Genomic DNA, 17,935 nt, shown 5'->3' on the forward strand with positions numbered 1-17,935 from the left:
CAGTGGGGGAACCCAGGAGCAGCGAAGGTGAGAAGACTGCCCTGGCCCATTCCAGCCCCCCGCCTGGGAACCTCCTCCTACATGGACAGGGGACTCCTGGTTTCAACACATGCAACAGAAAAGGATTGCCAGCAAACCCTATACAAAGTTTTTCCTAGGCAAGAAGACAGGACGCCAGACCCTTTCTTCAAACAGAGGCCTGCCAGTAAGTGTGGATGAGTAAACCAGTTAAGTCAAAGCTAATATAGTTGAAGGGGGGTGGGCATTGAAGAAAAGCGTAGGCACCCCAACTGTTTGGCCTGCTCCATCCTCCTGCCCATCCTCCCCCCTCTCAGGGGTTCTGTGCAGGGTGATGTTCTCCTGCCTCCTCCCAGGCAGTGACGGAAGGCTGTCCTGGGTATGGGGTTGGGGCAGAGCTGGAAGAGGTCCCTATGGGCTCCTGCTCAGCACCCATCTCCCTATACCATCTGTCATCACTCCCTGCACCCCTCCATTCACTGAGCTCCTTCTCTTTCCAGATCCTGCAAGCAACCACGAAACCACCCAATGAACCCATGTCCAGAGTCACTCGATGGCCCCTGAAAGAAAAGACGGAAGTGTCAAAGGCCTGTCTGACCTGCGGTTTTCGGGTGGGTTTGGGCCACGGGAGTGAGCTGTAGAACCCTCTGCTCCTCCTGGGCAGCCTGGGCTGGCTGCAGGGTGTGGTGGGATCAGAAGGTCTGGGTAGAAGCCTGGCCCCAAGTCCTCTGCCGCAGTGAAACTTCGATAGGCCCCAGTTTCCTCGCTTGTAAAAATCCTCCCTGCCCCACCAGCCTCTAGAGACAGAGTCTCCACGTTCTGTGACGAGATGCCCTGAGTGAATTCTATTCTCAGGAGTCCCCCCTGGCCCACTCTGACCCCTCAGTGAGCATCCCTGCGTACCTTCCTCAGTGTGGGAGGTGTCCCCACAGCCCTCCCTGCATTTCCCCGGGATGAGTGGCTCTGCATGAAATGTCCTCCCACCCCATGAGCTGTAAGAAGTGGACTGTGGCTGAGGGGAACTCCCTTTGGTCGTCACACCTGCCTCCCAGACACATACAGACACAAACGCATACATTGCCTGAGGTCTTGAAGAATTTGCCACACCCTGGAGAAGGCTCTTCACCAAACATTCCCTCAAAGTCCTGATTCACCCAACTCCTGCACTCTGCACCCTGCTGACTGGTATTTGTGCTTTGAGTGACCACGTGTCCCTGTGCAAGGGAGCCCCACAGTCGCAGTGGGGGCACGTCCTCATTCTGCCACTTTGCAATGGCACGTCGCTGGCCACAGGTTATTTGCTAACCTCAGGTTTTTCCATCTATGGAATAGAGATGCTAGCTCCGACCTTACAAAGTGGCTGTGAGACTTAGATGAGATAATATGTGTGTGACAGGGTGGAAATTATTAGGGCATGAGTGTTCCTTCCCAGGCGTTCCCTCCTCCCTGCGCGTTGGAGCAGATCCCGCTTGGCTTACTCCGTGGCTTTGCCTCCCTCAGCCTCTCAGGACGGTGCCGACTTGTCAGAATAATCGTTGGGCAAATGCGATGTGGAATGGAGAGGAAAGAGGGTCGGGGCAAGGCTAGGAGAGGAGGGACGTCTGCAGGAGGAGAGGCTGGGAGAGCAAGGAGGTCTACACGGCAGTACTGTGGCCTGTGAACCCCTTCTGTGGGGCTTAAGGCATTCGAATCGACAAGCTGAGTTATTTTGAAATTATTGTTTTTTGGGGTTGCCTTCGTGGACGATAATACGGCTGGAGGTTGGACCCCTCCGGTGATGACCTTGAAAGTGATACATATGTCAAATGCTTGGCACACGGCAGGGACCCAGGAGGTACCGCGACCTGTGCGGTGTCCACTCGGTTTTGGATGACACTTGTGCGCATGCACTGTCTCCCACTCTGGACTGGGTGTTTCCTGATTGTGGGTGTGACCACATCAGCCTGGGAGCTATGCTTTGTCTCCTCACCCCATTAGACTGGGGCTTTTTTTAAGAGAGGGAGAAGGAGAGAGATAATTTTGTTTTAAAAGATTTTATTCACTTACTTGAGGTAGAGAGCAAATGAGACAGCAGGAGTGGGGGAGTGGAGGCAGAAACAGACACCTCTGCTGAGCAGAGAGCCGGTTCCCAGGCCGGTCTGGGGACTCTAGGATCGTGACCTGAGCCCAAGGTGGACACTTAATGGACTGAACCACCCAGGTGTCCTGAAGAGACAGAATCTTAAGCAGGCTCCACACCCAGTGCTGAGCTTGATGTGGGGCTCCATCTTACAATCCTGAAATCATGACCTGAGACAAAATCAACAGTGGGACACTTAATTGAATGAGCCACCCAGGCGCCCCTAGACTGGGGGCTTCTTGAAGGTAGGGACTTTGCATTCTTCATTAGGCCAGCGACTCCCAGTGTGGGCTGTGTTCTTCCACCCCCAGGCTCTGTGTGAGGCCCTGGAACAGGGTCCTGCCTACAGATTGTGTCAGATCTCTGTTTTGCCTGACTAATGGCCTGACCCTGCCTGGGTAGGAGGGGAAGGTAGAGGGAAGAAGAGGGAAGAGGTCCAGGTTCAAGATGTTTTCTTCCGCCATATGCTGCCCGGGGAAGATAAAGAGAATAACAGAGAAAGCGTCCTGCCTCAGCCCAGCCCCAGAGCAAAACATGTCATTCTTGAGAATGAAAAATCCTATCCCCACCCAGTGGGTTCTCATAAATCCAGGTGAGCTCTGTCTAGTCTTCCTGACTCTGTCTCATGGGGCAGGGCAAGGGTCAAGCCAAACCAAGATTCTGTCTCGTGGAGTTGAACGTGTTTACTTGTGTTTGGCCTAGTGGCAGGGTTGAGAGCCCAGGTCATTATGACAACAGCTCAGAAACTCCTGCAAGAAAGGAACGGGATGTTTGCAACGTGGACAAGTTCGAATCTGTCTGTCTGGGTCACGGCTTGGTTTTTGAGTCTCCGCCTGGCAGTTGTTTAAGGTTGTCCATAATCCAGCGGAGTTTGTTGCAATTCAACTAGTTATTTATTTAAACATTTATTGAGTGCCTACTGTGTCCCAGCTACCAAACTGGGTGCTAGGGAGGAATCTTAAGAACCAGATCAAGACGCTGTCTTTCAGGAATCCTTCACCAGAGGGACAGGTGTGTGCACAGCAATTTCTGTAGCAGAGAGATGGGAGCTACAACAGAGGTGCAAACAATGAATCTTCTGGCTGGTCAGAGAAGACTCTTGTCAATGTGGGAATGTTTCAGCTGAACCTTGAAGACTGAGTAGGCACTCAAGAGGTGGAGAAGAGGGAGGTGGGAATGGTGTAAACAAAAGGGGGCATGGGGAATAGCTCAGCATGAGGTGGGAAGGAGGAAGAGTAATTAACATTTGCTGGGCACCTACCAATCTTCAGGTTCTGTGCTAGGTGCTTTGCACATGTATTATCTCATCAAATCCTCCCAGGAATGAAGAAGGTAGGTATTGATGAGGAAACTAACATTTGGAGAGAACATATGATTGAGCCACATTCTGAATCAAGTTGGTCTGAATCCAAATAATCATGTTCTTTTTAATAGACCAGTGGTTTCTTGAGCATATTCTACAAAACTTAGGATTCTGAGGAGGGGGTGCTTTAGGGACGTGTCTGATTTGAGTTTCATATTTAAAATGTGTTTTAATCAACACAAACTCAAATGTTGTGTAATAAAAAAAGTTTTCCTTCCATGTGTGTGCATATTTTGGAATTTCTTGTAAATGTGTCATTGATTAGGAAGACTGCACAGTCTGTTGAGGTCCATCCATGTAAAATTGTGAAAAAGAACACACGCCCACGCCCACCGCCCTTCATTACTAGGCCGATGGGACTTCTAGTCCGTGATAGTCAGCTAAATGCACATGGTCTCCTCTTTCTTCAGAAATGTCTTAGAAGAATAATAAACATATGCACCTTTCCAAAGAAAAGGGTTAGGGGAAGGGTACCTGTGGACAAGAGAAACCTCAGCACATTTCTGGAGGAGTGGTTTGATGGAGGAGTGGGGACCGAGGAAGCAGGATAGAGGGAACTGCAGTCTGAAATGCACTTGGCAGGGTCTGCAGCCAAGGTGGGGGCTGAGCTGCCCATAGAAGCCTGAAGAAGCTTGGAACTTGGAATTGCTGGTTGCAATGGAGGGTGGCAAGGGGATATGTGGTTGAAGATGGGGGCTTAATTGAAAGTCTAGAAATAGGGCAAACAACTTCCTTGACCCTTGTATGCAAAGTGGTCAGCCAAGCATACAGAGTGCTTGGCCCTACCCTGTACCCCTATATTACTCCTTCCCCCTAAAATGGAGAGTCTTCTTTAAAGAAATTGAATGGTTTGAGGAAGACTAGGAAAGCTGGATTTGAAAGTGGTATCCTCCAGTAAAGCACATTGTAGGCTGACATTTGGACGTCCCAAAGGATAAAGACCAGCTCACTCTGAAACAAAGCCTGCCATTCATCTCTTTTCACCCATGTGCACAAAGCTTCCAGGAAAATTTTCTACTGCTTGATTCTTAAATATGAATGGACAATCACAAGCCAGAAGCTATTTAAGGAAAGCTGAAATATGAAAAAGAAAGACAAAGATAAACAAACTGAAAATAAGACCTCTGAGGCAATCAAAAACATTTTATAGGTAGAAGCTAAAAAGAGAATTGAAGAAGGCACTGAATTTATAAAACATTAGTGTTAAGTAAAGGGAACAATTAGGGAACAAAATGGCCTCAGAACATGAAAAACACAACTAATGTTCAGCAGAAATGTTGAAAGTTAAAGTTCGGGTAATTGCTCAGAAAATAAAGCATAATGGAAAATAACCAAAATTTTATTAGAGAATAGATACGAGAAAAAAAATGCAGGAAGTCCACATTTGATGAGTAAGTATTTTAGGGAGAAGGGAGCAAGAAGGGGAAAGAATTTTCAAATAAATAAATGAACAGTTTCCCAGACCAAAAAGACTCAAGTCTTCAGAATAACACAGCTCATCTAGCCCCCTGCATAAAGAACACACAAGATTTGGAAATTTCTGAATACTCGGGAAAATGAGAAGGCATCTCCTAAAATTTTCCAGAGAGAGAAAAAAGTAACTTGTGAAGGAATGAAAATCAGAAAGGCACCAGATTCTCACCAGCAGTGCTGGGTGCCGGAAGACAGTGGAACAGGATCTTCAGAATTGTGAAGGAAAGTGACTTTCACTTTTGAATTCATTACCCAGCTAAACTATCTATTAAGCACCAGAGCAAATCAAAGACATATGGAGACAGATAAGGAAGTTTATTTACTGAGCAAGTTGACTTGCCATATACTCTTTCTTAGGAAATTATTTGAGGATGAGGTGAAGTAAAACGGGGGAAACCAAGTAAGGGGAATTTTTGTCAGCCTGCAGGTTAGCTTGGTATGTGGTATTAATTAATTAATTAATTAATTAATTATGTTTTCTTTTTGTTAGGTTTAGGCAACAAGGTTATGCAACTGTAAAATGAACTAAATTTCCAATCTTTTTATGCTCTGACAGTGTTTGCATGGGGGATAATCTCTCTCTTGAATGTTTGCCCTTTCCTCAATAGGCCCAACCCATCATCCATCCATCCATCCCTCCATTCAAGCAATCTCTCCATCCAGTGTGGGACTCAGACTCATGACTTCAGGATCAAAAGTCTCATGCTCCACCAGCTGAGCCAGCCACCACCTTCAGGTTTTTGTTCTATTTTTTAAAGAAGCAATTCTTTGACAATATTTTCCATGTTTTCTTTCATCATTGCTTGGTGACCTTTGTAGCAGGTCATTCTGCTATCCAATATTGGACCTTAGTCTTCCTTTATTTGAAAGAACTCAATTTTTCCCAGTTAGAAATTAAATTTCACATGTCCTCTTGCAGAAAGGTAGGGCAAGTGACACAGTTCAGGCCAATGAGAAAACACACATGTACCAAAGGGGCTTCTCGGGAAAGCTATCCTTTTTCTGATTAAAGGGACAGGTGAGACTGTCCCTGACTCACCTGTCCCTTTGCCCTTCTCCCTTCTGCCTGGAATGTAGATGGCATGCCTAGACATGGAGTAGAAATCTTGTGAGCACAAGGACAAAGGTCATTCAAGAATGACCTTTCACTTGCTAAGAAAGTGCATCAGAAAGGCAGAATGAGCGCTGGTCTGGGGTGCATTGTGGATCTGCACACCAACCCAGGACTTCCCACCTCTGCATTTCTAGTTGCATAGGAAAAATGTATCCCTTGTTATTTAAGTTCAATTTTTTGTGCCTTTTTTTTTTTTTTTACCCCCCAGCAAATTCATCTTTCAATTGACCCCATCCTTAACCTCAGAACTGCTTTCTGGAACACAGAGGTGTTTGGGTTCTATGAAAAGTTATTGGGGTGAATTGAAGGCTGTCATTAAAGAGGACAATTTTTTCTTCTCCCCATTCTCTCATCTGCCCATAAAACAGGAATTTACATCCTCTTGAAAGTATTGGGAAGAAATCTTCCGACTTTCTCGCCACCCCCTTCCTGGTTCCTCCGTGTGAGAGGGGGAGTGACCTCTCGGGTTGGCGTGGCAGGGAAAAAGGATCCAGGGTGCATTGCTTAACCTGTTCCTGGCTCTCGCTCTGGGACTGACCTAAGTGCAAGCGGCATGTTGCTCTCTCTGGTCCTGCCTCCTCTAGGCGATGAGCACCAGGGCAGGCCCTGGATCGAGAGGACTTCAATAGTCCAGCTGCTCTGCTGTGAGTGGGTGGGTAAGGTCAAATCAGGGGAGAAGGAAAAGGAAGCCCATTTGGGTCTTGGGTCCAAGCCATATCCTCCAATCCATCTGGACCAGCAATAAAGCTGACATTTTAATCCCTACTTGTCTCCTGTGACTATTTCTCAATTGGACCAGAACTTGGGAAATCGAGGGGTGTGATTAACTAGCACCCGCAATACCCAACATCTGTTGACTACTCAGCCCCAGTGGGAAAAGCCACAGTTAAATGAAAACAGTGGTTTAAAATTTTGATAATTATTAGACAGTGCTTCCCTATACTTAATTGGTTATGTCTTGATCTCACTATAAAATGAGTACATTTTGTTTTTCAGGGACAGAGGCTAGATTGAGAGTGACGAGTCTCTTCTAGGTGTTGCTACCACTCACTTGCACTGTGGCTTGACTTTTCGGGGCTTCAGTTTTGCCAGTTTTAAAGTAAGTGGGTTAGACTATGTGAAGGATAGGAGCCAATCCAAGCTTTGATATTATTTCATTCATTCAACACAGTTTTATTGAGCTAATTAATATGTGTTGAACATTGAGATGGAGGCTGGTTATACAATATTGTACAAAAAAAAAGCGATGACCCCCCCTCACCATCTCGGGGTTTAGAATCTAGTAGGAGAGATAGACATAAAATAAGCACATAAATAAATGTATACAGTTCCAAGTATCTCGCTCTTCATCAATACAATTTGAATAAATGAGTGACTGGATTGTATAGAGACTTCCTCCAGGGTATCACTTATCTACATCCAGGGAAAGCCTTGATGGCTGGTCCGACAGCCCCACAAGTCGGTGCGACAAGGTTTGTGACTGTGCTAGAACCACTGTGCTCAAGAAGACAGCAGCTTCCAAAGGGATGACCTTTCGGATTAAAAAATGGCTAAGCACTTTTTTGGAAAGTTACAAATTAATAACATGCTTGTTATAAAAATTCAAGCCGTACAGAAAAAATAAATTGAAGAGAAAACATCTTTCCTTCTCCATCTCCAAGCTCACTTGGAAATAAAAACAATGGCTAGATGTGTTTCCTTCCATCAAGCTGCATACCCAGTTGGAGGCTCCCAGAAGGCAGGGATGGGATGTGCCTTATTCACTGCAATATTCCTGGTGGGTGCTCAGTGACTATTCGTTGAATGAGTTAACACGTAAGTAATAATCACACATAAAGGCTCAAATATAGGTTTTGTAGAAGATCATGAAGGGGATCACGCGATGTATGCTTTTTCCCTTGGCCTTGGTTTTTTTTTTTTTTTTTTACACTCAAAAGTCCATAATGAATTTCCTTCCATGTTCTGATTCCTAATTTATCTGTTCTCTTTGTTATGGGTGGAATTGTGACCCCTCACTCCCCAAAACGTATGTTGAAGTTCTAATCCCTGGTACCTGGGAATGGGGACTTATTTAGAAATAGGATCTTTGCAGATGGGATTGAGTTCTGATGAAGCCACACTTGATTAGGATGGGTTCTCTTCCAGTATGACTGGTATCCTTATAAGAAGACAAGAGAGGGAGGGGCACCTGGGTGGCTCAGTGGGTTAAGCTTCTGCCTTCGGCTCAGGTCATGATCTCAGGGTCCTGGGATTGAGCCCCGCATTGGGCTCTCTGCTCAGCAGGGAGCCTACTTCCCCCATCTCTCTCTGCCTGCCTCTCTGCCTACTTGTGATCTCTTTCTCTGGCAAATAAATAAATAAAATCTTAAAAAAATATATTTAAAAAAAAGGAGGAAGACAAGAAAGGGAGATGCAGGGAGAACGTCATGTGACAACAGAGACAGAGACTGGTGAGACGCAGCCACAAGCCAGGGAGAACCAAGGATTGATGGCCATCCCTGGAAGCTAGGAAGAGGCAAGGAAGGATTCTGCCCAGAGTTCCAGAAGAAGCATGACCCTGTTAACACCTTGATTTTGGACTTCTAACTTTCAGAGCTGTGAGGCAATGAATCTCTCTTATTTTAAGACACCCAGGTTGTGGTATTTGTTACAGCAGCCCTAGGAAATGAATACTCTTCTTCTTCTTCCTTTTTTTTTTTTTTAATTTTATTTATTTATTTGACAGACAGATCACAAGTAGGCAGAGAGGCAGACAGAGATTGGGTGGGTGGGGAGCAGACTCCCTGCTGAGCAGAGAGCCCGATGCAGGGCTCGATTCCAGGACCCTGAGATCATGACCTGAACTGAAGGCAGAGGCTTAACCCACTGAGCCACACAGGCTCCCCACGAATAACCTTCTTGAAGGATATTTGGCTTGCTTCTAATGTTGTGTGGTAATCATGGTGACTGCCGCCATTTTCTGAGCAGTATGGCTGGGGTCTGGCCCTGTTTGGAGGGGGAGCCCTAGAATTAGTTCTTTTCTCCAGAAACCCCTTGGAGCAATCAGGTCCCAGCCTCAGTGCCTCAGACTCTGTTCATACCTTGGCAGGGTTGCCAGATAAAATACAAGATGTTTGTGTCTTACTCGAGATAGAACTATTCAAAAAGTTATCTGTTGCTTGCCTGAAATTCTAGTTTAATGGGGCGTCTGTATTTTTATTTGCTGAATCTGGCCACCCTAAGTCTCAGGGCTGTGGGCAACCCACACTGTACCCGAAAGAACCCAAAGATCCTGATTTTCTGCAGGAATTCTGGAAGATCTCTCTTTGTCTTAGATCCCTGACTCTCCCCTAGCACCCTGCAAGTTCTCAATGGAACCCAGATGTCCTGCAAGGCCCGCCTCTCCCAGGACCAAGCTGAGCCTTCCTCCCACCTGCACTGGAGAGATCAGTGCTCCTTTGCTTCCCTCCTCCCCTGGCCTTTCTCCCTCTGGCCTGCCCCTTCTGTTCCCCATTCACCCCCACTGGGCTTGGACAAGACACACGTGGACCTGGCCCTCAGGCAACTACTTAATCAGTCTGCCACGTGCCCAGTGAGATGGAGAAGGAAGTGCTGTGGGAGCCTGTGACAGCCGTGGGCAGGGTCTCCCAAACCTGTACTCCTTAACAAATCCCCCAGGGCTTGTAGAAAATGCTCTACTGAGTCAGCTTCAGAAATCTCCAGGGAGGGGAACTGGCCTAGTGTGGAGGCTCAGGGGCGGCCGCCGCAAGGAGATGACGTCCAGGCTGAGGCTGAAGGTTCAGTGGGGGTTAGGCCGGCGAGGCTTTGGGGCAGGTCAGGGTCCGGGAAAGGCAAGAGCACAAGCTCTCACAGGGAGAACGAAGGGTCTGGCCTGTCTGAGACCAGGGAAGAGGCCAGTGTGGCTGGAGTGCAGAGGGCTGAAAAGGAAGGGGGAGTTGAACCCAAGAGAGATGAGGCCACTTCTGACCAGGCCTTGCTGGCTTCTGCAAGTATCTGGTTGTCCCCTCCCCACATGGCTGCCCTGCCCCTCCCCGAAGGTTGGGCCTTTCTGCTAGGTGAGGTGGGAATCAGATGCCACGACAGCATGGACGTTAGCTCAGTGGGGGCAGGGGAGGTTGGACGGCAGTCTGTGGGGAAAAGGGTGTGGGAGTTTGCCGACAGATTTAGAAAATCTCCATATTAGACAAGTAATGTTGAAAATACTGTTTTTAGAAAATCTCCATATTAGACAAGTAATGTTGAAAATACTGTTTTTGTTATTGAGAAGATGCTAAAAGTGTTCAAGTATGTGGTAGGCCTACCGCACGTCCCTGTGTAGTCCCCTCCCTCTGAGTGTGGGCTGGACCCGGTGACTTGCTTCTAATGAATAAAACATGGCGAAAGTGAAAGAATGTCACTTTTGAGATTAGGCGAGCAAGGACTGTGACTTCCATCTTGCTTGAACCCACTCTCTGTGACTCTCCTCTCTCCCTTGTGCGCTGCTGAAGCCAGCTGCGGCTTTAGGAGGGGCCCATGGACCGAGGAGCCCTCCCACCAACAGGCAGTGAGGAAATCAAGGCCTTGGGTCCAGCAGCCCACGAAGAACTGAATCTAGGCAACAACCACATGAGTGAGCTTGGCACTTTCCCAGTGGAGCTTTGAGCTGACTACAGCCCAGGACACCACCTTGGTGGCCCGGAGAGAGACCCTGAACGGAGGACTCAGCTAAACTGCACTGGGATTCATGACCTTTAGAAGCTTTGAGATAACAGAAGTTGGTTAAAGACACTTAAGTTTTAGGGTGATTTGAAGTAATGGGTTACTAATACCAACCATGATTTGGAAAAGGCCGGCCACACTTGTCACCATCCTAACCTATGTGTTCATGGAATTTGAACTCATGGTGGGGACGCTAATTCTGAAATCTTTTTTTCTCCCCCCACTTACTAATAAGGGAGAGATGTCGTACATCAGGGTCCATGGTCTATGTATGTGTCCACCGGGGTCCAGCCAGAAAACAGAACCCGCGCCAATAACCTTTGAAGAATTAATTTAAATTAAATTAAACTACATTAAAATTTTTCACTTTCACAGAATTTAATATGAAGAATCCCATCACTTAATTCTATCACAACAGAGTGCGAAAGGTGAAAATCACCAATAACCAATCATCCAAATCACCCTGTGAAATTCCTTTATGTCAATCAGGATCTGGGGCCTCGGAAACTCAAAAGCGGCAAATCATTTAGCTTGAGATTGTTACCGCATTTCAGCTTCTCTGCCATTTCCTCGGGGGCGGTGGAGGCTAAGAATCTATTTTGAACACAAGCAGAGATTTCTCTCCCTCTCTGTGTCTCTGATCAACGTGATTAGTTGAATTCGCTAGTGGGGGGGGGTATGCTGGTGGCACAGCGTACAGTGAGAGCTTTCCCCATTCCCATCACAGCCACCCAGCTGCGGATCTCTAGGCCTGATTGCCCATTGTGTTGATGTCCCAGTTTACTAAACCACTTTCCTACCCTGGTTCCCAGTTTTTGACCTTTAAAGAAAAGACTCTAGTGTACACATTTATGCAGATAACACTGGGCTTCCGTTGGAATTATTTCCTTGGAATAAAGTCCTAGGGATGAGATTATTGGGTCAAAGGGAGAAAAACAGCTTTATGGGTGTTGCTATGAGATGCTTTATTGCTTTCAAAGGAACCATGCCAACCAACATCAACAGCTTAGAGCACAGGAGCGGGGAGCTTCAAGGCAACAAGATTTTCTCTCTGGGGAAATCAGCTTCCGGGACCTTCCCAAGCTACCTCACAGCCGAGGCCAGTGGGGTGTAGTGTGGGGTCCCACACTGAGAAGTAGGCGGTCTGAAGGTCTGATGCCAACAAGGGCTGAGCTGTTAACAGTGCCAACCGTGGGCAACAGGTCCTGAGTTCAAATTCTGACTATGTCCTTCAATCTTTCTGAGACATTTTTGTCTCCTATCACACGGGAATTATAGCAACACTGAACCTCGCAGAGGTGAAACGAGGATTAAATGAGTTCTTACAGGGTAGGTGATCAGGTCAGTGTGTGGGACAACGCATGGGAAACACTGAGTACATATTACTGTTCATCCCTCATATTGATCATTATTACCATTTCTGTTATCTAGGGACTGGGGCACCATCTTCATCCTTTGGTCCTGTTTCTCTAGCGGCTGACCATCTCTTCCTCTGGGTTTCTGCACGAGACCCCACCAGGCTTTTGAGTTGTTCCCGTAGATCTCCTTGTCTCATCTTGGCTTTGAATCCTTGAGTCGAATGGTCTCTGGATGCCCCCTTGTGGACAGCTGGCTTTCTCTTTTGCTCCCTGCCCTCCTCCTGCAAAGGGGAAAACCAGGTGAGGGACCAGATGCCTCTGTGTCTGTGAGTGTGTGTGTGTGTGTGTGTGTGTGTGTGTGTGTCTCGAGGTGGGGGAGGCCTCCATTTCTGCAGATAAACCAGGAAATCGCATATCGTGACATCCTCCTCAGTGGCTAGAAAGGGATAGCTCTCTACCTACTTAAACATATGCATGAATGGGGACGGCTTGTGCTGGTTTGCACATGTGCGTGTGTGCATATGTGCATATGCTCGCTACTGCTCTCCTTGTCACAGGGCTCTCAGGGGGTTCCACTGAGATGATCTGGCTTGCGAAGTGAAAGCACTGTGTAGACAGGAGGCTGTTATTATGTATAAGAACACATATAATCACTCAGATTATCTGTATGCTCATTTGGACATTCAGCTCCACAGTATTTACTGAGTGCCTACTGTATGCCAGGTCTCCTGAGGTCTGGGGACACACCAGAGACAAAGACAGGATCTGTGTTTGCCCTCTCCCAGTCTAGTGGGTGAGACAGATGAGTAAACCATTGCAGTACAGGGAAGTGGTAGAGATGCCAAGGAAGACTGCCTGGAGGAGGAGACCGCTAAGCTGAGCCATGAAACTGTGGATGCTGTAGCCCCTCCCCGAGCTTTGGGGCAGAGGGGTTTGTGCAAAGAACACTCGCAGGGTTTTAGAAGTGAGGATTTTTTTTAAGATTTTTTTTTTTAATTTATTTGACAGACAGAGATTACAAGTAGGCAGAGAGGCAGGCAGAGAGAGCGATGGAGAAGCAGTGTCCCTGCTGAGCACAGAGCCCGATGCGGGACTCGATCCCGGGACTCTGAGATCATGACCTGAGCCAAAGGCAGAAGCTTTAACCCACTGAGCCACCCAGGCGCCCCAGAAGTGAGGATTTTAACCCCAACTCACTGAGCTAGCCTTTTCTTTGGGCCCGTTTCCTCCTGGGATAAGCCACTGAGCTGGCCATGATGTCTCTAGGTTCTGTCGACCTTGTTGTTTTCTGATTTTTATTCCTCAGCCTGAGGAATGTTCTTTCCTTCTACTCTTCCGTCATACTCCACCCTCTTTCTTGAAGAAATGGAAATCAGACTGAGTGATAGAGATTGATTCAGCTGCGTAGGCCAGTGTGTGTGCACACCCACGTGCGGGTACGTGCTCCTCCATTTTCCACCCTGCCTTGCTGGAAACCCCCCGGGGAGGGTCTGAAGTGACCTGACAAGGGAGAGGTGGGATGAAGGCTGAATATTTCTCCTGGGGGCAGAGTGGAGGTGAGGCAAGGGACAGAGCTCCTTCTACCTGGCCGGGTCACTTCGCTTCCTGGAGCCTCCTTCCAGATCAGCAAAGTACATAGCCACCTGGTGGGGTTTCTGGGGGCGATCAGAGTCGACGTATGTGCGGTGCTCCCCACTCTGTGCGGGGCCGAGTGGGCTTTTGGAAAATAGGAACTAAAAAGCAGTTACATTTAAGTATATTTAGTGTGGCTCAGAACTTGTCTCCGTGGCAGGGGTGGGGGTTGGGGAGAAAGGGAGACTAGAGAGCCACCCTGAACCTCCCAGTAACTTGGGGGAGGGGGAAGTGGTATCAGACATGTATGATCGCTGTAGGTAACTCTGCTGTCTGGTTCCAGTTAGAATGAAGCTTATTAACTGGGTAACTTGGCCCAAGTTACTTAATCTTTGTAAGTTTTAGTCTCCTCATCTATAAGATGGGGACTTCCCAGCAGCTCTCTCAGAGAAGTGCTGTGGAGATTAACTGAGATAATGACCGTGAGAACATTCAAGAAGGTTGCTGGCGTATAGTGGGCGCTCCATAGGTTAGTAGCTGCTTGTATCAGTCAGGTTAGGCTAACCGGTGTAACAAATAGCCCCAAGGATGTGTCGTGGCTCAGAGACGATAGAAGCTTGGTTTTTGCTCCTGTGATGGTCTCAGGAAATCCCAGGTTGGCAGGGGGCTCGTTGGAGACCAGGTGCTGACAACTCTGCCACCTTCAACGTGTAGCTTCCGAGCTTGCTTTGGTCATGGGCATGCAGGCAGTGGGTGCGGAGAAGGGCCCATCAGCTTCTTTCTGCCTTAGCCCTGGAGTGCACTTCTGCTCACATTCTGTTGGTTTGTGACATGGCCTCATCTTAATGCCATGGGAGTTGGGCAAAGTCATCCTGGGTGGGCAGCCACTCCCCAGTGTTGGCTCTGTGTACAACCGAAGGGGAGGCAGACTCTGGCAAACAAGGATTTCTATTATGGTTATTATTGCTATTCGCCCCCAGGGCAGAGTGTGGTGAGCACTGTGGGGGAATGAAAGCACAGTGGGAGCCTAGCAAAGGGGGTGGTGTATTCTGACTTCTGACTTGTGACGTGTGTGTGTGTGTCTGTCTGTGTGGCAGTGAATACCGAGGGGTCTTGAAGGAGAGGCAGGACAGCCACAGGGGGAGACGGAGAAAGCTCACTGTGGCCTGTGGGAATCACATGAACAGAGTCAGGAGGGAGGAAAGCTCGGGGAGGGGAGAGCTGGAGGCGGGAAGGGGTGGAGAGGTGTGTTGGCAGCCCACTAGGAAGGCCTGGAATGTCAAGATAAGGGGGTGGAAATGCAGAATCATGCATGGTCTTTCTGCAGTGGAGTCCAGGGGAGTAGGTGGTCATGGAGACGAGAGGGAGAGATAGGGGAGGAGGTGAAAAAGGAGAAAGACAAAGGAGGTGGGGGAGGAATGTCTGGGGTTCCCAGAGGACAGGCTGGAAAAAAACAGAGGAAAAGGGGTCCTGGGCCGACCCAATCCACACCCTTCTCCCAGGGGCCCCTCAGGTCTCCTGGTTGTCACCTGGCAGTCTTCTTTCTTGGAGATCTGCCCACTTGGGGCCCAGCCCTCCACATTCTCTATGCGGGGGAGGGGGGTTATCTCCTCTTTCTGCTTTGTTCTTCTTCCAGGAAGGAAGTGGCTCCAGATGCTGTGGGTGGGACATTCCTTGGCTCTACTCACTGTTCCCAGATTTCTCATGATTCCTGGTGACAGAGCTAGCACCTCTAACCAGCCTCAGAGAGGGGCAAAGCCTTGCTCAGGAACACCCTGCACCCCTAAGAAATCCCAGTCTCGTTTTGAGCCACCCTGGCCCTCTGGGGGAAGACCTGCCTCCAGAGAGATGTTGTGGTCATTCTGGTCCACCCAGGCCTTCTAGGCACCTGCCGTGTGCCCAGCACCGCATGGGGGCACCCGGAAGACGCACTTTTGAGAAAGCAGATGGGACTTTGCCCTAGGAGCGCACAGCAGACTGGGGGAATGTGATATTCTTTAGAGAGCTATAAACCTGGTGAAGGAGACCCCCGGGGAACTGCGGGAAGGGGAATTCACGTTAATGTGTGTGTTGGAGGAAGTGGTGTTTGTGATAGGTCACGAAGGAGATATAGGACTCTGACTGGTGAATGTGCCTGGGCAGGGATGTCAGGGGGAAGAAAGAGCCCAGCAAAGGAGGAGAAGGGAAATTCAGGCATCTGTGGGGGAACACAGGCCAGTCCAGTCTAGCTGAAACGAAGGGGGGTGATGGGGAGTCAGGGGGGACACGGAGGAGGGTGGGGTTAGACTGAGGAAGGCTTGTATGTGAAGGCTGGGTTTCACCCAGGCAATGGGACCCTCACAGCGTTTCTGAGCAGGAAGGATGATGAGGTAACTGACGCCTTCTCTTTATGTGGGGGGCACATTTCCAGCTGCCCTCGGCCCGTGGTGGGACGCTCCACCAGCCTGCAGCGCAGTGTAGAAGTCAGGTCTGGAGTGGTGCTGACCACACGGAAGTGGCCGGAGGACTGGGGAGCTGGAGATGCTGCTTCTGATCTCAAGAATCAAGTCCTGCTCACTTTAAAGGACTGGGCTCCCCGGGGCGCATGGGTGGCTCAGTAGGTTAGTGCGGTTAAGCGTCTGTCTTGGGCTCAGGTCATGATCTCAGGGTCCTGGGATTGAGCATCCGGCTCCCTGCTCAGCAGAGAGCCTGCTTGTCTCTTTCCCTCTGCGCCTCCCCTTGCTTGTGCATGCTCCTTCTTGCGTGCTTGCTCTCTCTCTCTCAAATAAATAAATAAAATCTTAAAAAAAAAAAAAAGTAAGGACTGAGGTCCAGGAGGAAGTATCAGCCCAGAGTGGAGAGAGCTGTAGAAGCCTGGGCTTGCCTCTTGGCTTCTGCACCCCCCCACCCCTGAGCTGTGGGACTTTTGGCATGCTGGTAAATCGCTCTGGGCCTCAGTTTCCTCAAAGTAACATGAACATAACAGCACCTGTTGCTCATGGGTAAAAGAAGATGATCATCCTGGCTTACTTCAATAAATATTAGTTTCCCAAATATTGGGATCGGCATGGGTGGGGGAGGGGGAGGATTAATTCTTCAGTGCTGCCGGCAGGCCAGCCTGGTGAAACTGCCCCTGTACTTTTCACCCTGTGCTTGCTCTGGTTGGGGGAAAGAGGGTCGCAGCTGGAGGCCCTGCACCCTCTCCAGCCCTAGCTGGCTCTGTCACTGGCCCTCCTGCCTGGTAGGATGGCCAGGACCCCCCGACCTGCACCGTTCTGGCCATTGTGACATCTGGCCTGCAGCACCGGGGGCTTGTGATCACCTGGGCATGAGGCTCCGGGGTGGGGGCGCTGCGATCTCTGGGCCCCGAGCCCATGGTGGCACAGCCGCTGGGTCTGGGGCACCAGCGTGAGCTCCTCAGGCTGGCTTGCCATCTCTCTCTCCTTTTGTAAACTCTCTCCAGGAATAGTGTTAAAGTGGGGAGGGGGCTTCTGAGTAGAGGTTCATTTTGCCAGTTTTAGTCCAAAATCCATGAGGAGGGCCCTTTTTAACCTGCTGCCCGCTTTGGCTGGTCTCAGGGTGAGCGCGCACGTACTCAGGACCCCGCCTGGCTGGACCTGGCAGGGAGTGGGGGAGTCAGACGGAGCTTGGTTCTAATCCTGGCTCTGCCAATGATCAGCCGGGTGACCTTGTGCACATTATTAACTGCCTCCTGCCTCAGCTTCCTTGACTGTAAAATGAGAATATAACAGTACCTGCTCGCGGTGTTGTGAGAACCCCATGAGCTTGTGCTTCCGAGGTCCGCGTGGTGGCCAACACATATCAGGAACCCTTTCAATATCAGTTTTCCTCCCTTCCTTGCATTCTGGGCAATCTGACGGCTGCCTTGAAGGCAGAGCAGTGAGGCAGGAGACATGTGGGGAGAGAGGGTCAGCTCCCCTCCTCATACAACCCCTTGAAATCCCATGTCAGGAGAGAGGGGCACAGACCTCTGGGTGGAGACTGCCATCCTTTGCCCTAGCAGGAGTGGCTGGCTGGAGGAGGGCATGAGGCGGGGAATGAGCTGGACCTGTGCTTTCCCCATCCTGAGACCAGGTCTCCTAACACGTCACAGGCTAGATGTCCCATCCCACCTCTGCCAGCTACTAATTCACATGAAGATGTTAGTTAGCAATAAAGGAATCGATGATATTCACATCTTCGGGGCCTCCATAGCAGTTAAGGCCCTTCCGGTTCAGCCA

This window comes from Lontra canadensis, unplaced genomic scaffold (genome assembly GCF_010015895.1).
Source record: "Lontra canadensis isolate GAN:19392208 unplaced genomic scaffold, GSC_riverotter_1.0 scaffold43, whole genome shotgun sequence".
NCBI classification, from domain to species: domain Eukaryota; kingdom Metazoa; phylum Chordata; class Mammalia; order Carnivora; family Mustelidae; genus Lontra; species Lontra canadensis.